Below are 24,970 nucleotides of genomic sequence, written 5' to 3' on the forward strand. Positions count from 1 at the left end.
GCACTGTGACGAGAGGGGATGGTTTCAAAGCTAAAGCTGAGAGTGCGATCACGAGGATGCCATGGGCAACCGCCACTTGGCAACAAGAGGGCCCCAGCTATGGACAGTGAGCTCAGAGCTCTACTCTGGAGAAACGGACCCATCTTTTTGTTGTTGTTGTTGTTTTGTTTTGTTTTGTTTTGTTCGTTTTTTGGGTTTTTTGAGACAGGGTTTCTCTGTGTAGCCCTGTCTGTCCTGAAACTCACTTTGCAGACCAGGCTGGCCTCGAACTCAGAAATCTGCCCGCCTCTGCCTCCTGAGTGCTGGGATTAAAGGCGTGCGCCACCACACCTGGCTATGGACCCGTCTTAAAAGTGACCTCTACCACTCTCCAGTTAGACAAGACAAGATCACTAATCATGAGCTCACATTCACAAACACTGGTGGACTGCAGGATGGAAGCCAGGTTGATGGAATGGAGACAAGAGTGAAAGGCAGGCCAGGGCTAAGGGGTGTGCCAGAAAAACAAACAAACCACCCTGTCAGATACCTTGGTCTCCTTAGTTTCTTGGAAAAAGCTTTTTAGGGACCTATCCAGCCTTAGAACCTACAGGTACTATAGACAGCTGTCCCAATTCACACATTGTGGACAGTGCCAGCCTCAACCTCACATCTCTGAAGAGGAAGTTGCTTGAGCCATCAGCTTAGATTCTGGTACCTGGCACTCCCTCACTGTGAGAAATTCAGGAGGGCAGATGGTTAGGTCCACAGCAAGGTAGGGCAAGGGATGCCCATCCCCTGGGGTCATTAAAGGTGGAACACTGTGAAAAGTAGGGTGGCTGGATGACCTGGGGTCTGAGTGGTGACTGGCAGAGGGTTTGAACAATGGGAGCTGGTGGACCCAGGCTGAGAGCACCTATCTGCCAGATGAGTCTGAGTCTAGTCAATACCTCGGACTCCAGGAAAAGGGAGGCTCAGCAGAACCGGGTAGCTCAGCCCCAACTGAGAAGCAGAGAGCATCCCGGGGGGCAAGTGCTGGCTATAAATGCCAAGGGGAGCATCCAACAAGGCAAACTAATGGTCTTCAGTGGGCGAGGCAGACAGCTGGGAATCACAGGCGGACTTCCAGATCAATACTTGTGCGCTGATTTGCTGAAGAGGCTTTTATGAAGTTTAAGCAGAGTTCATTGTTAAATACTCTTATGTTCAAAGGATGTGGGCGGCCGTATTAATTCCTTTTCTTTTACAGATCAATAATTACATTGCTTATTTGCTTAAAAGGCTCAGGTCGAGGCGGGGGTGAGGGGAGGGAACTCAAGGGAGCATGGCTAAAGGTTCAGAATGCATCGTGTTGTGTTCCATGGTGACAAGGGAGTGATGGGTACCCCTTGGGGGGGACCCTCCTTGTCCGGGGCTCCCTTCAGTCCCTAAGCTGCCTTCTGAATTAAGCTTCATTTTTCTTGGGGCTCTGCTCTTGGTACCCAGGCTGAGAGCAGTAAGGTGCTGGATCTGCATATGGCATGGCCTCCTACTCTGCTCTACCTCAAAGGCCCAGATCAGAGATGCCCATGAGGAGCTACAGAGAAGCTCTGAGTCAGGAAAGCAATAAGGTCACTATGGCCTGGGTGGGTGTCAGTGCCACCATTATGGCAGGAGCAGTCAGGGACACAAGGAATTTGTACCCCAAAGCAGGTGTCACACCATCAGGGAAAAAGACGTGCCAACACACTATGGGGCTTTTCTCAGCATTGACTGTCAGCCTTGATAGGGGCTATTGGATGCCGGGAAACTGAGGAACATGGCTATTGCCTGCATGTGTGGTATAGATCTGGGAGGCTCGGGGCTTATAGTGGGGCCTTGTGTGTTGCTGAGTGCTTTACTTTCTGATTTTCTGGTGAGGAGTTTCTATGCCTATGCACCAAGTGGTCTTCTCAGTGGGCCCAAGAGGGGAGGCCTCAGACCTGGGGCTATTCACTCCTAATCTGGAAATAAGATCCTAACTATGCCTATGTGACCAGCTTGTAAGAGGCTCAGTGGTAGGACCCTGGTCATATCATTCAGCCATATTCAGAGATCAAACAGGAAAATCAGAAAGGGTGGTAAGTTCTCTTGTGTAGATGGCGAAGGTTTCTTGTTCAGGCTTGTACGTGTGCCATCCACACATGGGCGCTCACTGGTGAGAAGTGACTAATGATTAATATTCTCTGCAGGGGACATAGCACCACGATGTGGTGGCACACACAACATACGTTTTCAGCTTCACATGAGCCGTAGAATCTCTTTGGCACGGTGAGTATTGTCCTGGTTGGGAACTGGTTTAGCAACAGTTCTTTGAAGAATGGTGTCTCTCTGTGGCTGAGCCGCTTCTATGACTGAGTGGCTTCTGGGCTCTTCCTTCAATCCTGCCCACGCACCAGGAAGTTATTATCATCTCATCTTCCAATCAGGAAATGGAAAGGTATATTGTAGATCATTGTGGTGATAAAGGAATTTGACAAATCTTGATCCAAAGGTGGTAAGTAGATGTAATAAGTTAATTTACAGGCTGGTGGGGGCAGGGGAGAAAAGACATTCTCCAAGCACAGGGAGAGGCAGAGCTTCCATCCCTTGTGAGACGAGTTCTGGGGAAGGCAGGCAGCAGCTCCCCTGGTCCAAAAAGCTTTGACATGCCAGGCGGGAGTTAGGTATCTGGGGGTAGCGGCCTCCAGACTGACTGACCCCTTACTGCCTCAGCTCTCTGGTTGTAGCACCACAAATGTGTCGGGCTTTTAAACATTAGTGTGGCCTTTGCCTCCTTCTGGACAGGAGACAGGAAATGGCAAGTTCTTGGGAAATATTCACAAGACTAAGAGATTGTGTGTTGACCAGGTATCTCCAAAGTGTGGTGCCTGAGACCCTAGGATGACCCACGTGACTGCGCCACTCTGACCTTGAAAGGGAGTCAGAAAGGAGGCCCAGTCAAAACCATGCTGCTAGGACCTCAGATCTCCTGTCGAGGCACAGGCCGGTGTTTTAAACGTTAGCCATCAGATAGCAATGCCAAAGGCGCCCATTAGTCTCCCTCCCCAACACGCATGCTGTACACCCCACTGGCAGCAGCTCTGCCTTCCCAGTTTCTTTTTTTTTTTTCCATTTTTTATTAGGTATTTAGCTCATTTACATTTCCAATGCTATACCAAAAGTCCCCCATACCCACCCACCCCCACTCCCCTACCCACCCACTCCCCCTTTTTGGCCCTGGCGTTCCCCTGTACTGGGGCATACAAAGTTTACGTGTCCAATGGGCCTCTCTTTCCAGTGATGGCCGATTAGGCCATCTTTTGTTACATATGCAGCTAGAGTCAAGAGCTCCGGGGTACTGGTTAGTTCATAACCTTCCCAGTTTCTTACCCACAAGTCTTGGCACTTGGGCACAGGCTTTCCCGTCTCCCACGGCCCACGCACTAGCAGATCTATGGCCTGTACCTCCAAATCGCCACAGAACCTAGCTGATCCTTCACTTCCCTGCCCTCTGTGGCTTAACCCATACAAGGACCTGCGCTAGTGTCATCCACCCACCTGCCTTAAGATCTGTCTGTCTTCTCTGAAGCGCCATGAGGATCCTTCTGTTTGATCCCACCAAGCCCACCGTATCTCCTTGGCCACTTCTCCAGCTCTCCTTGGCTGTCCCTACTCCACTGGCCTCTCCCTCTCCCTCATCTCTGTCTACCACACGACTCTAATGAGCGCCGGCCATGACTCTAGGGCTTCCTGCTCTGTGTACTTCTCCTTAGATGTCTACACTGCTGAGATGCCCCTCAGGAAGGCAACCCTTGGGACTGTGTTCAGAGGTATAAGCTGAATGATTGTGACCCCTTTAGTTCTGAGGTTGAAATCCAAATACCTTCTGTGGTAATATTGGAAGGTGAGACACTTGGGGTACAATTAATTCATGCGTATTGAGGCCTCCTGAGTGGGGTCAGAGTCCCCATAAAAAGAGACGTAAGGCAGATTGTTTCTTTCTACCATGTGAGGATACCATGAAAGACAGCTTCTCTATCAGGAAGAGCCCTTGCCAGAACTTCACAAGGCTGACACCTTTCTTTTGAACTCCCAGTCCTAGGACAATGAGATGGGCTTGTTCTTGAAGCCCCCAGCTGCGGTAGTTTGTTATGGCAGCTCAGGGGATGCAGGTAGCCCAACGCAATACTCTCAAGAGTCAGATGGGGAAAAGAGACGGTTGAGCAGGTGGCACAGTGCAGTCGCAGGTGTGAGTCATCTGCTGCTGGGTACCACATTCCAACCCCGTGAACCTTATTCTCCAGCCGTGGAGAAGCTCCCATGTTAAGATGTGGGGCAACCAAAAGAAGCAGAAACTTCTATAGGACAGGAGAGGCTCTGTGGCTGGCCCAGGCCTGGGCCGAGGCTCAGGATGCCGGCATGAAGCGGGATCCTCTCTGGAGCACATGTGGCTGTTGCCTATGCAAGATGCAGGGAAGGGCTTTTACTGAACAGCAGGCACCAAGGCAGGGAGAGATCTTGAAGTTTCCAGGACTGAATAGGATGTAAGTACTCCTGGCCCAGGTCCCTAAAATAACCTGTACTGTCCTTTGTCCACCAGAACACATTAACATCAGACCAAGATGGCAAGGTGTAGGAAATGCTTCCCCAGGCTCTAGTATGCCCATGGCCTGGAGGGAACCAAGTGAGTGGACCCATCCCGCACCCCAGCCCACCCCCACTGCTCGTATTCTCAGTCTAGCTGCTAATAGCTGCAAGAGGGTAGAGTCTTGATGGGTATTGAGGCCTTTTTCAAGAACACCCTGTGTTTGGCTATAATGTGTCCTTAGTATACAAAAGTACTGGATCCATTAGCTTCTAGCACACTCCTGGAGCACTCGCCCCTCAAATAGAGTTACTTCCTATCATTATCCTCTCCAGAGGCAGGCCCCAGGATTTGGGAAATGGGTGCTGGGAGACCAGAGCCGAATTAAATTAGGACCTGGCTTATGAGAAGCCAGGCTAGTACATAGGACTTGAGTGTGAATGGGGATCCCCAAGGCCTTGATGATGCTACCCCCTGTCTTCCCCCTCCTAACCCTCTGCCACAGACTAAGCCTCGGCCAAAAGAGATGGGACAGGATGAGCAGAGACACTGGAATAGCTGGAAGGTTCATGAGAAACACGGGGAAAAGGAACTCTGTGTCCTGGCCCAAGTGGGTCTGAGTCTTGACAGCCTTGAAGTCTGACGCCATCTTTCTTCTCTGCATCATCCTATTCAGACAAAGTAGCTCAAAGCTAATGAGATTCGTAACAACCACATCGAATAAGTATTCTCCTAAAGGCATCTGTCCATTCCTTCTTTGCTCGGTCTTTACAGCAGCCACGCAAATGGGCATTGTTCGCGTTAGATGTCTGTTGTGTGAGAACCATCAAGCACTGTAAAAGGCCACCTGCCATGTGGTTGTCATGTGAGACAGGCCGGTGGAGGATGGAGCCTGGGAAGTAAGGCAGAGTCACCAACCACATGTCAAACTTCACACTGGCCACTGCAGGGACCATCAGAGCAGAAGAGTGAGATGGTGTCAGGACTCGATGGATCCTAGTCAAGAGGGGTGAAGGAAACACAAGGCCTTAGGGTAAAGGGAGCCCCCTCCCATTGGGCCGTCAGCTGTAGCCCTGAACTGTAGACCCTGGCTAGGCCTGATGCTTCCTGTAGGCAGTTATACATACTGCCTTTCCTGTCCTCTGTCAAGGAACCAGGGACATATGTCTCCCGTTCCTTCTGAGTTCTACAGAGTGGGATTCTGTGCATGCCCATCAGAGCAGGCATTGCTAGGCTCTATCTCCTTCATCTCTGTACCCCACTGCACTTAGTAAATAGGGATGTTCAGAATGCCAGTTACAGTAAATCAAATCCACCACGGCATTTTCTTATCTGACTCCTGGTCAGAGTGTGCTTGCCTGCACTCGCATCTGGTCCCATAATTCAGTGGGATGCACTCTATGGGCCTCAGAGGCGCATGTACACTAGATTAGGATCATGGTCAATATCTGTTTTATTGTCCTTCCACACCAGCAGGGCAGAGCGTGATCGATCACCCTCCTGACTGCTGATAAGGAGCAGGCTCAGCTTGGTCAGACAAGCCCTCAGGCGCCAAGCAGGGCTTCCTGACCTACCAGCTCCAGAGAGCCATTTTTTTTTCACCAGCCACTGTACCCTGCCCCCACTCTGCCTGGTGATGCTCGGGAAGGAAAGGACACTCTTGAGGCACTGGGCAGGTCCCTACTGTCATGTACTGAACTGGGAGCCAGTCAAAGTGGACCTGGTAGGACAGTGGACACCTAGTTACACCTTCCCTGTATACCAACCCTGGGGTCTTCCCAAGCAGACCCAGAGTGAATGCTACCCAGGGGCATTGTTTTCATGTGTGTCCTCTTGTTGTTAGACCTCACATTTGGTCACATCATCCGGAAGAAGTCCAACTTCTGCCCATGAGTCACCGTGTCTGAGTGTAGAAGGGAATACCAGGAAGTGCCACTTGGTTTCATGACCTCTCCATCTTGGCTACAGGTGGAGATGATGGTCTGACCTGACCCCAAAGAGTGGTGTGCCCTGCCCTGGTGGCATGAATAGAGGCATAATGAGCTCCTCGAGTCCCTACAACACTCTGAGCTGTGGCTCAGTAGGTCTGCCTGGGAGCCGTGGAGACCTTGGGCACAGTCCACAGGTACTAGTGGCTGTGTTAGACGTCATGGCTGTACCCTGTGTCATCCCAAGGCTTTGGTTTTGCTCTGAGTGTGGCCAGCCTCACTCTGCTCTTTGTTGGACAGAGCCTGCCCTCTCTCCTGGCATGACAGCTGTATTTTCTGCTAGTTTACATCCTGTTCTTTTGAGGCCACTGTGGCAGGCAGAGCACTGGGATGCCTGGCCAACTGGAGCTGACAGTGGCCATCATCTTTCCTTGGTGCCTGCCAGCGGCAGAGCTGCAAAACATGTAGCCTAGCCAGGGATCTCCATCAGTCCTTGGAGGAACTTCCAGAAAAGACGTGCTTAATCCCATTTCACAGATGAGGAAACAAAGACTCAGAAGCCCCTGGCCCATGTATACCAGACTACTCCTTTGCCCTGCTTGGAGGCAGAATACTCCCATAAACCTTCAGATGTGCTGGCTGCAGGCTTTCACTCGCCATAGGCTGAACTGAACTGGTTAGTCCTAATGCAGCCTTAACAAGCCACTATTCATCTGTCAGGGGGCTGGGGCTGGGGCTGGGGCTGGGGCTGGGGCTGGGGCTGGGGCTGGGGCTGGGGCTAGGGTATGGAATCTTCAAGCCAAAGGAATGGCAATGAAGTATTCCCCCCACACCCCCTTGGCAGGAAAAGACCCTTTTGGAGCTTACCAGAGGCCTGGCCGTTCCACTTCTTGGTTCTGTCCCCTGTAGAGACCGGCTTCTTATTCCTTGTCCTCTCTGTGCATTGCTTCTCATGCAAGAACAATCACCCTCCATTAGTTGTCATAGCAACCAAGACAGGGCGAAGTCATTTTCTAGAAGGGGTCCGGTGCAAATTATGGCATTACACCAACTTATTGCCAATCTTTTTAATTAAAACATTTTGCTTTCAACTCTGCTAATGGCAGAGATCAGTAAACAGGGAGATTGAATTACTGATATTGAAGCTCCCCCCACCCCATCTCTTAACAAGCTTAATTACTGGTGGGACCACAGCGATGTGGGGGAGGGGCTGCAAAGACTCAGGTAGGGCTGACCCAGGACAGCCACCCTCCGGAAGGAACCAGATGAAGCGCAGCGCACTGGAAGAACATGGATTTTTAAAAATTAAACTCCTGAAGGACATAATGAACATCTAGAATTATGGCCACAATTCAGTTTCCGGGAACTATGATGTCATAGTGCTGACTGCTCAGTTTTTACCTAATTAAATTGCCTGTTTGACACCCACGAGACAGAACTGGGTGACCTGGGTCCGTAACTGGCCAAAGAGCCCTAGACTTTCTTTTGCCCCAAAGGTCTGGCCTCTTTCCTGTGGGGTTGAGGGGAAGAGAGATTACTGTTCTTACCACCCCTCCCCTGGCAGTTAACCTCCTTTGACAAAGCCCCAGGGAGCACTTCCCCTTAGGGCTGCAAGAAGAGGCTACTCAGCAGGAAGTGCCCTCAGGATAGCCCACACCTGCCCCACCCCCAACCCCACCCCGATTAATGAGAAAAAGTGAAGGCCCTCAAGAGAAGAGACTAGAAACAGTCCACTAACCCAGGTGCCTGTGCATCGTCACCTCTCGGTTACATAATACCTAAGCGGTTACATAATACCTAAGCAGGAGCTGGGTCTACTTTTACAAGGAAATCTATTAATTAAAACTGCTCTGAGTGTGTGTATGAGAGAAAGAATGTATGTGCATAAGCATACGTATGGTTAAGCTTGTGCAGTGTGTGTGCAAATACACATCTGTGTGAGTATATATGGGTTAATAAGCACAAGTGTGCACATGAGTGTGCGTGTCATGTGAAAATGAATAATCGCATTTCAGCTCTTGGCTCAGTCAGTGTTCCTGTCACAGAACAGAATTTGTGTCTTCCAGAAAGAGTGTCACAGAGGTGGGTACACAAACCCAGATCACAGGATAGTAGAAGGATAGAAGATGCACCCAGATAAATCTTAGCGCAAAGCCTTAGGAAAGCCAGCCAGCAAGGTCAGTAAGAGACACAGCAGAATACAGGAGAACAAGCTCAGAGGACAGAATGAGGGACGGCGCAGTTGTATTTGCCAATAAAACTCACTAGCCGTGCGTGTGTGCATTTGGTGATATAATAAGAACCTGATCCGTTTGTCACTGTGGTGAAAGCTTTAAAACATCACAGATGGACAGCAAATAGGAACAGTAAGCAGAAGGAAGAAAAGGCTTATGATATTAGCCAGTGTTCTTCTCCCTCAGCGCAGCCACTGCGAAGCAACTATAAGAATGACTAGCAGGGCTGCAGAGATGACAGAGAGCATTGGCAGCTCCTGCAGGGGACCTGAGTTCAGTTTCCAGCACTCCCATGGCATCTCACAACTACCAGTAACTCAAGTTCCCGGAGATCCAATGTCTTCTTCTGGCCAGCTTGGGTAAAAGGCGCACACACCATGCACAGACACACATGCAGGCGAAACCCTCATAAAATAAAATGTCATTTTAAAAATTTAAAAGATTACTTACATAAAAGTACTCTTGGAAATTTATAACTCTTCCCTGAAATAACTAAAATCAAACACTATCCAAAGTATTCAGCATGAGAGGACAGGAAAATAACCTCAAAACGTGCATAATAGCCTTAGGGTTGTATACAGTTGCATTTAGAGAAAAACATAAAGCTCTTCATTAAGTGAACAACAAGAAAACTTTTTAAATAATCAAATTAGTGGAGTATTTTAAAAGGAACAAAAGCAGAAGTAAAGTCTAGCACCATCTTGGATTTTTTAAAATGCTACTGAAACAGGTAAGAGGGGAAGTCAGTTTTGAAAACTCATGCACCCCCTACAGGTGTGCGCGCGGGCACACACGCAGGCGCGCGCGCGCGCGCGCGCGCACGCACACACACACACACACACACACACACACACACACACACACACTCATTCTGGAGTGGCACAGAATACACATTTTCCCATCCCCCAAAGGGAGAATGGTATCATAACAAGAAAAAACTGGATCAAATCAAGACCCAAGACTCAGCAGGGTGAACAGCCCAATCCTACAGTTCCATGTCAGGTGTTTGGGGCTTATTGGTGGCACCATCTGGGTTCCAGTGGCCGTGGCTAGTCACAGCCCTTCTACACTGGAACCTGAAGTATACATGGCTTCTCTCTTGCCCTGGCTCCTCTTGGTGCTCCTCTTCAGTTTTCCTTGACATGTTCCTGCCATCTCCAATATCCCAGAGTCTCCACTGCCTGTTAGCATGAAAGACCAGTGCCATGGTCTTTCAGAACTTCCCTGAAGGAAACCCAATCCTGTCAAGCCTTACCTGGCTTCAGGGGCTCTTTAGAACCTTGATGTGAGCCTGCATTTCCCTGTGACTCGTGTATGCAACATTGGCATCCTGTGAATTATGGTTCCACATCCTGCTGCCAGCTCCAGATGTCCCCTAGATCCCCTGAACCACAGCTGCCTCAGCCTCTGCGTACCTTCAAGAATGAACCCGGAAAAACACCTCCCTAGGTGTCTGTTTTCCAGGAGGACACCAAGGGAGCGTTATCTTTTCAGGCATTTTCTGACCAATAGATGTTTTCAATGCATCTTCAGTTGTACACCCTGTAGACTTTGATGGGTGGAGTCTTGTCCTCGGGTCACATTGCTCAGGGTGGTTTCTCATTAACAGCTCTAATCACAGTATCTACATCTGCTCTGTCCTCAGTCTTTAACCTTTAAGGTGTCCCCTACTGACTTACTTCCTCTAGTTAGGCTTTGCTTCTTAAGGGTTCCACAACTGCCTCAAACTGCCCCACCTATTGAGGACCAAGTATTCAAATGAGGCTGTGGGGGCACTTTACATCCAAGGTATGATGTAACGATGGGTCAGCACCCAGCGCAAGCAATGCCTGGTGGAAAAGAGGAAGAGAGGAACCTGGATTTTACACAAGACAAGGAGGTTCTGTGAGGACAGAGAACAAGGCCACATCCAATGGACACTTTGTTCAAGTGTTTGGCACTGGCCTTCAATCTATATTTCTGGTTCTCTGGCTCCATGTTTCGGAAGTAAAATTGCTCTCTACAGAATCTGACCCTAGCAGTCACCAGAATGTCTCCTGGAGTCTTCAGAGGAACAGAGCTGAATACCTGGTCTTCCCTTGGACATCTTGATAACCAGAGCTTCTGTAAAATGCTACTGTCAATCAAGTTCTCCATTGCTTCAAGAAACAGCTTCAGATGTCTTAATCCAGGGTTACTTGATCTTGCTGCCTTGGCCCTATAGGAGGAAGCCTGTTCACTCCATGACCCAACTTCCTCCCAGTAGGTCCTACTTCTTAAGAGTTTGATCCTTCCCAAAGTGCCACAGGTGCACAACCAAGCCTTCAACACACAGAGCATCAGTGGAAACCATATTGTTTCTTACCACTTACATTTCTCAAACAAATCCATGCCCTCCTTGCCCATTATCATCCCCATGCCATGGATAAGGGAGACTGAGGTGAAAGAATGATAAATACCATGTCTAAGATCCCAGAGCAGTGTAATGGAGTGAACCCTTGGAGGTCTGAATAAAAATGGGCCCCATAGATTCATGGATTTGAGTGCTTGGTCATTAGGGAGTGGTGTTACTTTATAGGAATTAGGAGGTGTGGCCTTGTTGGAGGAAGGGTATCACTGGGGGTGAAGTTTGTGGTTTAAAATACTCAAGCCAGTCCAAGTGTCTCTCTCTTCCTGCTGCCTGTGAACCCTCAGTTACTTCCCTCCAGCATTATGTCTGCCTATATGCTGCCGTGATGATAATGGACTAACCTCTGAATGTAAGCAAGTCCAACTAAGTGGTTTCTTTTCTAAGAGTTTCTATGACCGTGCCATCTCTTCACAGCAATAGAACACTGAGTAAAATAGCCTTATCATATATAATAGCCTTAGCTGTTGACCTGACCTTCCCTGGCTGGACACTCCATGAATAGGACAGCCCCTTCTTCTTGGTGACACAGGCAGTTATTTGTGTCTTACCTGCAGAATTCCTCCAGCATGCTTTGCTTCTCAGAAGAATATTCCTGCTTCATCAATCTTACTTGCCCGTAGCCTCAGGAGCTGGCAGCTGAATCACGAGCAAAGTGCCTCACCCAGCAGAGCAAGACACCAAGAGAGCTGCGTTAACCTTGATCCTTCCCTGTCTGCATTTTTTTATTTTACATTACTTTACCACTGCCACAGTAAGTCACAGGTCCTATCAATTGTCCCTCCATAGGGATGTTGACATGGAGACTGCTGGCAGGTGGCAGGTGGGGAAATCCTCACCTCTTCGCTGATGTCTGTGGGAACAGAGACCCTGACCATCAAGCCACTGGGAATATCTCATTTGCCCACGTTGTGTCTCTAAAGTGAAAGTTAATCAATATGGTAGACCCCAGCCTCAGCTGCAGCCACACGGGCAGCCTGGTAAAAGCGACCTCGCTATTAACAGGAGGAGCGCATTTGTGGTCCTGTTGTTTAAGACTGGTAGTCCTTGAAAGCTGTGGGGTGCGGGCCTGTGGGCCTGCTGGGCTGCAGGAGCTGTGGGCCTGCGGGGTTCCAGGGCTGTTGGGCTTCGGGGCTGTGAATGGGTATGAAACACTGAGAGCTTCTCCCTCCATTGAGCATTTGTGCACCCCTCAGCTCCCTCTCAGGTGATTTGCCAGCCCTCACTGTCTCAGGATCTCTGCTACGCTCATACTGCGCATGGCAGGTGCTACTAGGACCTGTGTGTAACCCAGGACTGAGGGGCCATGTGGTATGCTTCCATGTTGCACTATGGGAGCATCCTGACTGCTTCTGCCTGGTTTTGTGGCTGAGTCTGATCCCTGTACCTGGAAAGTGACAAGGAGCCCCCTCTGGCCCCAGCACAAGTCTTTCCTGCTCCTGGTTTGCTTGTCTTTGACTTTAGGTTGCAAATGTTGGTCTAGAGAGTCCCATTCCTTTCTAGGGAAGGTTTTGTGTCTGTAGCGCTAGCCTCTGGGGACCCAGAAGAAGCTTGTACCGTGTTTCATAGTGTGGAGAGTTGCCTCCTTCCCATGTCTCCTGCTACACTCCCTGTGCCCCTCCCCCTCCCCAAGCCTCCCTCTGCTCTCCCAGTGTGGTCCTGAGATGTGAGTGTCAGTGGCTTCCAGAGGTGCCTGCCTGAGCTTGGAAATAGTGTGGCATGGCCTGGACTCCCACAGGCACACATTGCCCAAAGGAGAAAGATGGCAGAGGCAGAGGCAGGGCTCCGGGGCTCTCCTGGCTCTGTGACTGATAGCCTATTTGATTACCCTGGGCTTTACTCTGCTCTCCTCCAGGGCAAATGCTGACTGGAAATCCCAGGGGCGTTTCATCTTGCTTAGAGTTGACCTAGGGCATTTGGGAGGGAGGGTGGACCACTGCATGGATGAGTAGCCATCCCCACTCACTAGCCTGTAGACTTAAGCTCACACTGGGTAGGGTCCAGGGGCAATTGGAGGCTGCTCCTGTTGGGGTGCACCAGGCCAAACCCTCAGTCCATGAGAGTGAGGGTTAGGCTCGGGGCTCTCCTGCAGTTCAGCTGGAAGACAGAGACCTAAAAGCATCTGAATTTTGGGCTTTCCTGAGACATAGGACAAGAATAATCCTTAGAAACAATTCTAGTCATCAAGAGCAGGCTTGGGGTCTCTCCCAGGTGATCCTGAAGCCCCAGGAAGCCAGCTTCCTGTGGCAGCCTCTGCTCACCTCAATCCTGTCCAGGTGTAGCAGCAAGAACCTGTTTGGGGGAGCTCACATCTGAACCTGAGAAAAGGATGAAGGCCACCACTCACCTGCATCCTAGCCCATGAGCGCTCAGTCAGCCAAACTTTGTTACTGTCACAAAATGGGTGAGAAAAAATGACTCAAAGGGATAAATGTTTCTTTGATTTACTGTTCTGGAGGGCTGTGTTGTTTGTAGTTATTTAGCTCTGAGTCAAGGCCCAGAATAACAGGGCTAAATAAACATTTGAAATTATGTGTAATGGAGCAATGAGAGGGAGAGAGAGAGGAGGAGGAGGGTGGAGAGAAGGGGGTAGGGAAAGAAAATGAGGGGGAAGAGAGGAGAGAGAGAAGGAGGGAAGAAGGGAGAGAGGAAGAGAAGAAAGGAGAGAGGAAGGGAGGGAAAGCAGCAGACTAGGGACAACAGACATACCACAGGGGCGTGCTCCTAGTGACCTACTTCCTCCAACTTGGCCCCACCCTCTGTGAGTTCCACCACCTCCCAATAGTTCACTCAATTATGAACCCATCAATAGACAGATGAGATCACAGCCCTTATGGTCTAATCACTTCTGAACACTGCTGCACTGGGAGTCAAGCTTTCAACACGAGTCTTTGGGGGACACTTCATATCCACACCATATCAGGCACCAAAGTGCTGGGCCCGCAGCTACCTAATTCCCTGAATAATTTGCCTGCTGCTGCCTGCAGCCTCTCATCCAAGGACCCCAGGGAGAGCAGCTCCCCTCCCCTGCCCTCAAACTAGTCCTGCCCTTCCCCAGCTAAGATCTTCCTCTGGCCTGAGACAGTAACAAAATCTCTGTGAGCATAGACTGTAGTGCATATGGGACATTTGCATGGAAAAGCTTGTGGCACAATGTGTTACACATGGGGTGTGTACATGCTGGTGGTATGTGTGTGTATGATGTAGCATGTTTGTATGTGGGCTGTGTGGTATGGTGCATGTGCAGTTTGGAGTAGTATATATGTGCACACATATGCTATGTGTTGTATATGTGTACACATGCGTGTGGTATGTGTTATGATGCTATGTATGTTTATATGTACCTGTATATGCATGTATATTGATATGATGTATGCATATGTGTGAAGATTGGCCTACATGTTTATGTGTAGTATGTGTGTTCTGTATACATGTAAGTATATAGTGTGGAAAGTGGGTTGTGTATGTATGTGTGTGGTTTATGTATATAGTATGTGTAGTGTCATAGGTTCATGTGATATGTAAAGTATGAATATGTGTGTGGGTATGGTATAGAGTATGATGTGGAAGTGGGTGTGATGTGCATATTTGTGCATATGTGCATGGTACATGTAGGTATTAATGATGTTTTGGTGTAATGTGTATGGTGATATGTATGCTTCTATGTCTAAGAATTTATAGTATATGTGCATTTGAAAAGTGTTGTGTGTGTACACTGGAGAATATATATATATATATGCATGCATGCGTGTGTGTGTGTGTGTGTGTGTGTGTGTGTGTGTATGGCATATGCATGTGTGCAGTGACTGTGGTATCCTATGGAGTTGGGGGGCATGAGTTGTACATGTATGTATAGGTTGGAAATATATGTGTGTGGTGTATGTAAAAGAAGACTATGAACATGTGTGGTATGTACATGTGTGAGGGGGTATGAAGATATGCTTGGTAGCTTCATGTGGCGGTCTTCTCAGCTGTCCTTTTAGGAAGCCCTTTCCAGAGCTCCTGAGAGGCCAACCCTGTTCTCAGAACACAATGTCATCTATCACTGGTTCTGCTCACTACAGAGGGCAGAGGCTGTGCCCAGCAGTGACATGGATCAGATATGGAACCGAGGCTTACAGCCAAGCCCTGACTGAGGGAAATGGCTCAGGGCCCAAGGATATCCAGGCTTCACCCACAGGGCCCATGCTTCTTTCTGGAAAGGTGTAGTCCTCCTCTGTGGAAGGGCAGGGCACTTGGTGTGGCTGGGAGTGTCAGGAAGCCTCCCTTCCTCTGGTGCACCCACCAGGATATCACCCACCCTTCCTCACCATTCACCCTAAGGTTACTTAAGGTAAAGGGCAGGCCCACCCAGCCACGTTCACAGAAGAAACTGAAGCTTGGGTCTGCCTGTGAGGCATCATACTGACGTCTGTGTGAGTTTTCTAAGCTCAGTGTTCTCTCTCTCTCTCTCTCTCTCTCTCTCTCTCTCTCTCTCCTTGTGCATAATCTGGAGGGATCTCAAGTCCCTGAGGCCAGTGTGTGTGGTGTGCATGCCTTGAGTTATTATATGCAGGTCTTGTGTTACATTTGAACACACAATCTATGTAAATGGTGGTATGCATGTATGTTATATTTGTCCATGTGTCACATGGTACAGGTATGTGTTACATTTATGATACACACACACACACATGGTTTGTATATCTGTGTGTGTACACGTGTAGGGGGATGTGATATATATGACATGTGTTGGTACATATGCCATATATGTATGTATGATATAGGTATGTATATGTACACTAGTACACCTGTGACTAGTGAACTATCTCTGTCACACCAATTTCCACATTCTTGCTTGGCCTCATGGCCTTGGAGTCATGTTTACACACCTCTAGGGCCATGTTGTCCAACACAGCAGCCATAGGTCCCCTGTAACTGATGTGTTTGAGACGTGCTGATCCCAAAGGAGACAGACCTTAGCATTTGAAGACTTTGTAAGAAAGGATGTAACTATCTCAATTAGATGTACTGATTTTATGATATTCAAATGATGTTTTGGCATAGAAGGTAAAAATCAAATGTGTCATTAAAGGTGGTAGCACCTGCTCTGGTGTTTCCTTTTTAAGAAGTGGCGTAGAAAGGATGGGATGTCTCCTGTGGCTGTTGCGCTGTTGGTTAATGTGGATTGATCCAGCTGTCTCCTGAGTGGGCTGAACCCTCCCTCCCACACAAGCACAAGCGTCCCTGAGCAGCTGGCACCCTGCAGCCTTACATCCTTACTTTACCCATGTTTTATTATCTCCCACAAGGCCATTTGACCAGTGAGGGCGGCCGCATGACTACATGCCCCATGTCTGTTCCCTTGGAGAACACCGCATGAGTGGAGGAGACCTGGCTTCCTGTCATCCTGTCATCCCATGGCCTCCCCTAAGCTGAGGCGACGACCCATTTCTCTTGAATTGCTTGGGATTTACCCTCAGAACACCGTGCAAAAGCCTGCTAAGCTTTGTCAGCCTTCAGAGCCACCAACCACCATGTTAAAGCCAGAGGTGTGGGCAATTTCCTGCTGTTGTGATTTACCACAATATATATGACCTAATGATATATGTATACATTAAAAAGTATACCATTTATAGAATACTCCCACTTATCAAAATGTTTACTGTGAAACAAAAAGATATCAGGAGCAGATTTATACATGCCATGTTTCCTGCATCTCTTGATGTGATAAAATTGCCACCTTGAATAATTAACCCACCCCATGTGACTGTCTTATATAAATGCACTCTATGGGGGTCACACAATAAATACACTTAATGGTGAATTTCTGAGAATGTGTCCCCAGTGTTCAGAACACTGTGGGAAGCTGATTAAGAGCCTTTTCAGCCTTCCTGCTCCCATGGGCTCAGGGCCACCAACAGCTTTGTTAATACCCACTAGCCTCCATGGCAGATGCATCCAAGAAAGCCCTTTGTCCAGCCCAAAGTTGCTCTTGGAACTGTGTCCCCAACACTACACAAGCATGGCTTTAGTCAGATAACAAGAATGGCTTTTTAGAAATATAGAAATGACAACTAATTTCTGAAGAGTAGAAAACACAGCTTTAATATATTCTGCAAACAACCTGATATAATTCAAGTCTTCAACCTTGATGAGAAGGGGAATGGATGGAGATGTCTGAGAGTGTGTATCAACACAAAGGCAACTGGATCACAGGTCTATGTGAGCACCAAGGCAAAAGACCAAGGTCAGGACTTACACACACTGCAGCCTGATATTGTCTTGGAGGCAACCAGTGAAGATAAGGAATGGGACAGAGAAGGCAGGAAGACAGAGTGCCTCATGCAGATGTGAGATTGGATGACAAGAAAACCCAACAGAATCCACTAAAAGTATGAGAACTCTATGACGTTGCCACCAACACACATGACACACAAAGATCAAGGATTTGTTCACGCACAAACTGGGACTAAATAAAGATATAAATGGAATGAAGATTCCCACTTATAAGAGATGTGCAGGACCTATGTGAAGAAGACTCAACCCTGCTGTGGAAGAGCAATGGAGGGTTTATACTGCAATGATAATGTGCATTCTGTAACTATACTTTAATAATTTGATACTGCGTAAAAACTGGCAGAGCAGAGTCTAACAGTAGGCTGCGAATGATGCTTCTGGGGGAAATATAGTAACATTGTGGCACTGTGGTCATAATAGGAAATTCAATAAAAAGTGGTATTAACAGATCAGTCACATGAAAAAGCAAGGTTCCTTTTGATAGAATAAAGCTTTTTGCTCTAAATCAATACCAGACATAGAGGCAATATAAGCATAAATATATAACCATAAAATTACTAGAAGTAAGCACAATTTTTAAAAGGGGGGGAGACCTTTCTTATTTGTTTAAACAAACATTTAAAAGCTTCGATAGACTAGAAGAAACAACCTATGGGGGGAATATTTATAGCACAAATGAAGTGAAGGATCCTGTCTCCCAAACAGACCGAGAGTTCTCATGCACCAGTGAGGAGAAGACATCACAGAAAAATGGGTGAATATGTGTGTGTGTGTGTGTGTGTGTGTGTGTGTGTGTGTGTGTGTGTGTAGTATTCTTCTGTACTCACAGGTAAATATAGGAAATGCAAAATAGGATGAGATGCTTTTTAATCTGAACTGTTGATACAAGCAGACTCTGTTAGCAAGAGTGGAAAGTGTTTCCTGAACAATTTGACAAGATCCCTTTCAGAGATTACTCACGTTTCCTTTGGCTCTTTTAGATGTTGTTACTGGAAATGTATTTGAAGGGCATACTTATAACTTATTTTTTTCATGAAAAAAAGTCCTATAATATTGCCTACAGGGGCCAATGTTTGGTCACAGCCTTCATGGTCATCGGTGGGAAAATAGGCCACGACCACACAGCACATTGATGCTCAGGACATCCAACAACACAGGCATAAAGGAGGCTTGACTCTGCAGTGTGGCCAAGGGACACGGGCAGGAAAGGACTGTTTGCATGTGTGCTGACTCTTCATAGAGAGTTTTCTGGAAGTATCTATAAGAAATGGTCACAGAAGTTACCCAGGCACAAAGACACTGTTGGCAATAGCTGTTGGTTGTTTTTTTGTTTTTTTTTGTTTTGTTTTATTTTTTTCTTAAATTGCATATATTTCAGTACTGTTTGAAATCGATCATGTATATGGCTTGGAATAAAAATCAAAGCAGACAAAACAAAACAAAAAACAGTTCACCCTCATCTTAAATGTTAAGATTAAGCCCTGACCATGATAGACAACTGTTCTTGCCCTGAGCTCACTTTAAAATAGAGGGCACCCAAAGACCTATTTCCCCTAAAAACTTTGTAAATATATTAAACTATTAAGATGGGATGAGCAAGGTTGCAGCATTTTGAGGGGGTGTGTGCACTGCTGGACTCTGGGGCCCTTGCCCGTGGCCTTGCTGTGTGAGGGGAAGACCTGGCTGCCCCTAAGGTTGAACCATATCTTCTTTCTGGGGAGTACCTCTGACAGCAGCAGGAGATGGAAAGTTCCTGGGCAAACACTGATTCCAATGATCTGTCCAACTCCTATCAGTCTGTTTAGAAGTGCCGCTGTGTCTTATCCATACTAACTCGTCATGGCTCCCATCTTGACCATACTGGTCTTGCAGACTTGAGCTCCTACTCAGGACTTGTTCTTAAAGCTATCACAGCCGTGGGTAGGGAAAGGCTTGGCTCAGTCATGTTCTCTCTCAAATGCAGAGTCTGGACTTTTAAGGCATGGAAGTAGAAGGAGACTCTTTGTGAAGGGGGTGGGGACTACCTGAAGGGAGGGGAGAACAGAGGGTAAGGGGGGATGGGGTGTGAACATAAGCACAATGCATTATATGCATGGGTGAAAACGTCACAAGGAGACAGATCACTCTGTATGACAATAGGACAAGATATAGCTCAGTGCTCTTCCAAGAACAGAGTTCAAGTTCGATTCCCATCCTTCACACGGGAGCAGCTCACAACCACCTGAAACTCTATCTCCAGGGAATCTGATGTAGGTGGCTTCCAGGGCCACCTATACACACACACACACACACACACACACACACACACACACAGAGAGAGAGAGAGAGAGACATAGCTACATGAACATACACATTTCAAACAAACAAACAAACAAACAGCAATTAAAAAGCAACGTTCCAGGCTGGTTATTGAAGGACACATTGAGTATGTTTGGAGCACAGCCTCCCAGGAGATGGAGCACAGAGTCTCCCTTCGTCCACCCTTATGCACTTGGAGGATATGCCTAGAGCCCCTCCCCTCCGGTATGCCTACCCAGAAAAGCCCACTTTGCTGAGTTCCACCTGTCTCTTCCACTGCCCAACAATGTTGTTCACTCAGCAAGGGCACTCATGTGAGGAGTGGGCAGCTCTAAGACAGGAGACTCTGCTGTGGGTGGTCTTGTGTGAAGGAAGGCCTGGATGGAGACTAGGGATCTCTCTGTGTCCTGTCAATTCCATTAGTCTCCATCCACCCGGAGAAAGCATCCCTGAAGTCTGACAGGGTGTGTAAAGAGGTGGCAGGGCTGGGAGCTCTCTAGGCATGGCTCTGGTCGCTCTTTAGGGGGTGGATGGCTGAGAACTGGATGGCAGAGGCCAGAGAATGGGGGCAGGGAGTGGCCCTAACTTGACTTCCGAGTCTGAGGCTGAGCGGAAACCAGCATGTTAATGCCGGCGTGCAGACTTCAGAAGCGGGCCTTCATTTGATTTGAGAGTGCCTCACCCTGCCCAGGCCTCTGCTTCGGCTCCTATTGAATTAGTCAGCTAAACAGAACAGGAAGAAGCTGTTCACCTAATTGTACTTGATGGATCTCTCCATCTTGCTCAGATGCCAGACACAAGATAGCTGCCTCTTCTTTGCTGGTGCTTTGGGGGCGCATCCCCCCGCCCCTCCTGAAAGAGGCCTCTTGCTGAGGGGCTGGGACCACAGCAGGAATGCCCTGGGCAGGAGCTGCCAACAGGAGAAGCTCTGTCACAGCAGTGATTGGGGGAGGTGACTTTCGCTTGAAGTGAGTGTCATTGGCTAACTCTACCGGGTTAAGGGCCCCTTGTCTGACTAATTGTGTGCCCCTTAATTAAGATGGAGAGCTCTTCCTAATTTACTTCAGGAGCTTGAGATGACAACTTAAGAAGGATCACATCCGCTCCCCAGCACCTTGGCCTCCGGGGACATTCCCTGTCTGTTCCACCACCCCCTTGGCACCCCACAATCTAGCCCTATTTTGCTGAAAGTCCCAAGGAGGAACAGAGGCCAGATTCCTGTCTGGGATCCTAGCACCTGACATACAGAAGCTGGGGGGGGGGGGGGGCCATGATCCAGCTCTGGCTGCTACAGAACCAGCAAAGTTTCTTTTTGGTAAAAGTTTTCAATGCCGCCAGGCTCAGGAGAAAGTAGATCACTCCTGGGGCCTTACCTCGCCTGCCTGCAGAGGGAAGGGTCCCTGTTTGGTCCTTAACATCACCAGGAAGGCTGATGCTATCCTGGGTGCCATGTAGAGGCGCTTGGTGCCTTTTAGCTTCCTTGTCCTTCTGTCCTGCTTCCCTGGAGAGCCAGAGCCTTCCACACAGAAGAAGATCAGCAAGTGCCAACTAGAAGAAGAAACTAGCTTCATAACTGGTCGCGGTATGTTCACTAGCTGGTGGGGAAATGTGGGTATTTCACCTGTAAGCCACACAGTCAAGTGCATTCAGAGCAGCAAAAGTTCTGTGTCCACAAAGAAACCATAGAACGGAAAGCTAACTGGAGTGGACGGCCTTTCTGGTCATAAAAATCATGGTGAAACTGATTTTAAAAGGAGGAGGAGGAGAGAAGGGGAGAGGGGAAGGAGAAGGAAGAGGAGGAGGAAGGAGAAGAGGAGGAGGAGGGAGAGGAGGAGGAGCAGGAGGAAGAGGAGGAGGGCTTGTTTCAAAATTAGTTAGCAAAGCAGAGTGAACAAAGTGCCTAGGATACGTTCAAAGGAAATTGAAGGATGTCACACACACGATGGCCAGAGAGCCATTGTCTGCTGCACTTAGACTTCAGTGAGGAGAAGGTAGACATGGCTGGGACCTGAAGCAGTCATGTGACAGAAAGACACCTAGAGTCGAACCTACAGGACCAGGGACCCAGCTCATGCAGCAAAGCAAGTTTTCCAGGCCTGGCTTGTGTTCTGCTTTCTGTTTTGCCCTCTCAAGAGTTGGGAAGAGCAAAAAAGGCAGCATTCCACTGGAAGGGGAACTTCCGTGTGACCTCGAGGGGAAGGGTGCATGAGCACGTGCTGTGTAGGCGCGAGGATCCCGGACCTGTTCCTGTTGGCGGAGGGATGCTTTTAAAGGTCAGGTTGCAGCTATGGGAGGGAGAGACTCATGGACAAAGGTTGTGGTAGCAGATACGCTTTCCTAAAGGGCCAGTGAAGACCAGGCCCAAGCACTGGACCTTAGTGTTGACAGGGCAGGCAACCAGGGGACTAAAAAGTCTCCAATCAGCCTCCTTCCTATGAGATAATTCCAAAATAGGAAGGAATGGGTCCTTGAAACCACCAGGAAGGAGGAAATGAGAGTGTCACACTTGGGAATTATGAGTCAAAAATCATATTTGTTTTACTAACAAGGAACACAAGTTACAAGTTACAACAGTAATATACAAGAATTCGTCCATCGTAATGGCAAATACAATTTAAAAAAAGATCTACCTGTAATCCTTTCACTCAAAAGGCTGAAGCAGAAAGATTAGACGTTAGACACCAATCCATCAACATGAGTGAGACTCCAAAACAAAAAGTGGATGAAACAAAACTGATTATCTCACATGGTGGAATAGAGGGAGTCTGACAGTGGATTGGGGAAGAGATTTTTCTAGTGGGAGAATTTTAAAACATGATCATAATGTGTGGCAAAAAATCCCTTTTCTGGGAATTTATCCTAAGGAAACCATTAAAGATGGACCCAAGCACTGATGTGTGGATTTTCCCCCCCAAACAATTCAATTTATAATGGCAAAGGTTTAAAATAAACCTGAATGTACACCAATTGTGGAATTATGACATACGTGCATATGTTAAGATATTTCAATAGACTATCTAGTAATGAAAGCAACAGTGTCCAAAACATTTGTGTGCTTCATCATACACAAATAAGCTCGCATCATAGAAGCCTGGAGGACATCTGTGAAGGTCAGCAGAGCTCATTGCCTGGTGGGAAAGACAAGGTCTTTCCACATATTGCTTCCTCAATATCACCCCCTCTCTCCCTGCTTGCTCCCTCCCTTCCTCCCTCCCTTTCTGTCTGTCTGTTTGCCTGCCTGCCTGCTTGTTTGTCTGTCTGTCATTTGTGTGTATGTGTGTGCAGTTGCACTCATGTGCAAAGGCTACAGGCACACATAGATTGTCTTCTTCTTCTATTATTTTCTACCATATTTTTAGAGGTTGCAAGTCTCTCACTGAACCTGGGGCTGGCTAGCCCCAGGGCCTCCGATTTCCATGTCTCCAAAAGCTGTAGTTACAGATGTGTGCAGCAGCCATGCCTGCCTTCCATATAGGTCCTGGGGTCTGAACTCAAGTCCTAATGCTGAGATATAAGCACTTTAGCCACTGAAGACTCTCCCCAGCCTTCTTACATGTGCACCCTTATTTTCTCAAATTTTGGTTAGTTAAAATGTATTGATTTTATAATCATGTAAAATATTTGTTATTTTAAAGATGACCACTGACTCAAGCAATTGGGGAAAAAAAAAAAAGAAGAAGAGGAAGAAGAAGGAAGGGGCAAGGCTGTTTTTCAAGGATCTGTGCTACGTGGGAACTCTGCTCTGAAATAAGAAGCTTTAACAACCCCAGAACTCAGTAAGGATGGATAGCATCTCACTATCTGGATGAGCCATGCTGAGAGCTGAGACAGCTAAGCTGAGGACCAGGTTTCCTGGTGCACAGAGGAACCCTAGCCATCTGCTCCCCAAACCATCACATTCTCATCAGGATACCTCAATGAACCTTCTCTCTCTCTCTCTCTCTCTCTCTCTCTCTCTCTCTCTCTCTCTCTCTCTCCCTCTCTCCCTCTCTCTCTGTCTCTTCTGTCTCTCTCTCTCCATCTCCCCTTCCCCTCCCTCTCTCGCTCTCCCTCTGTCTCTCTGTCTCTGTCTCTCTCTGTCTGTCTGTCTGTCTGTCTGTCTGTCTGTCTGTCTCTCTCCCTCTCTCTCTCTCTCACACACACACACACACACACACACATACATATAGGCACACACATGTGCACATATCATGCATACGCAGGAACGCACATATAAAACAAGAACAAACAAAAAAAGTCCAAAGCTCAGAATGAGTGCTCACACTGGAAACCAGGAAACATTTTAAATCAATAACCCAATTGCCACTCCCCTTAGAAACATGAAAAAGGAGAAGAAGAGAAAACTTGGAGTAAAGTAACTTAAGGTACCAATAAAGAGCAGGAGCCCAGGGAGTTCTGAACAGAGGATAACAGCAAAACCAATGAAGCAGCAGTCTGAGTCCCTAAATTAACTGGTGAGACACACAGTCAACACTGTGAAGAAAGCAGCTGTCGCCGTAGACCCTGCAGCCATTTAAAGGCAAGGAATGAAAGGGTACAAACCATCTTGGTTTATACTAGGAATCTAACAGAGTAAAATAAATGAGCCAATTCTTCAAAGACCATGAACAACCAAAACCCAACCCGTATGATTTACCTATCTGTTTGATGTCTTGAATAGTTATCTACGTGGGCCAAAGTGTCCTTTACAATGAAAGAAACTGAACTTGGAATTTAGAAGAACTCTCCAGCATGAAGAGAATTAATACCATATTACAATATCTCCTCCAGAAAATAGAAGATGAAGAATCTGTCCTAATCTGTTTTATGAGTCTAGTCTACAAAACCAGACAGAGAGAGCATGAGCCTAGGCTATACCAAAACCAAGTAGAGAGAATATACAAGAAGAAAACTACAAGCAGTCTTCCTCATGAACTTAAACATGAAAAGCATTAACTATTATTAAAGAATATTATTAAATATTAGTAAGAGGAAGTCAGCAGTGTGTGATATGGACTATATACTCTAGGCATTAGGAATTTATCACAGGAGTGCAGAGCTGATCAACAGTACACAATTATCCCACGTAATATAACCCAGAACGGGCTGGAGAACAAAAAAATCTCACATCATGATACCAGTTGAAGCAGAAACACTTATTCATCGATGAAATTCTCCAGAAACGAACAAGAGAGGATAATTTCCTCTGCTTGGTGAAAAGCATCCGTGAGAAGCCAGTAACTGTGGCTCTGCTTCATGTGCGTATAAATGCGTTTTCTTTGAGATTGGGACTGAGGAGAGT

The 24,970-nt window shown here is 47.6% G+C and overlaps 1 long non-coding RNA gene across 1 annotated transcript; it reads right to left on the reverse strand.

The window, feature by feature from the left end:
• Positions 1-5,285: 5,285 nt before the first annotated feature.
• Positions 5,286-13,838, reverse strand: Gm30498 (predicted gene, 30498). Its single transcript, NR_110507.1, has 6 exons — positions 13,822-13,838; positions 13,460-13,502; positions 11,664-11,751; positions 10,794-10,923; positions 7,360-7,438; positions 5,286-5,560 (listed from the first exon to the last, which is right to left on the reverse strand). It is a non-coding gene; the product is annotated as a predicted gene, 30498 (long non-coding RNA).
• Positions 13,839-24,970: the final 11,132 nt, after the last annotated feature.

This window comes from Mus musculus, chromosome 6 (genome assembly GCF_000001635.26).
Source record: "Mus musculus strain C57BL/6J chromosome 6, GRCm38.p6 C57BL/6J".
NCBI classification, from domain to species: Eukaryota; Metazoa; Chordata; class Mammalia; order Rodentia; family Muridae; genus Mus; species Mus musculus.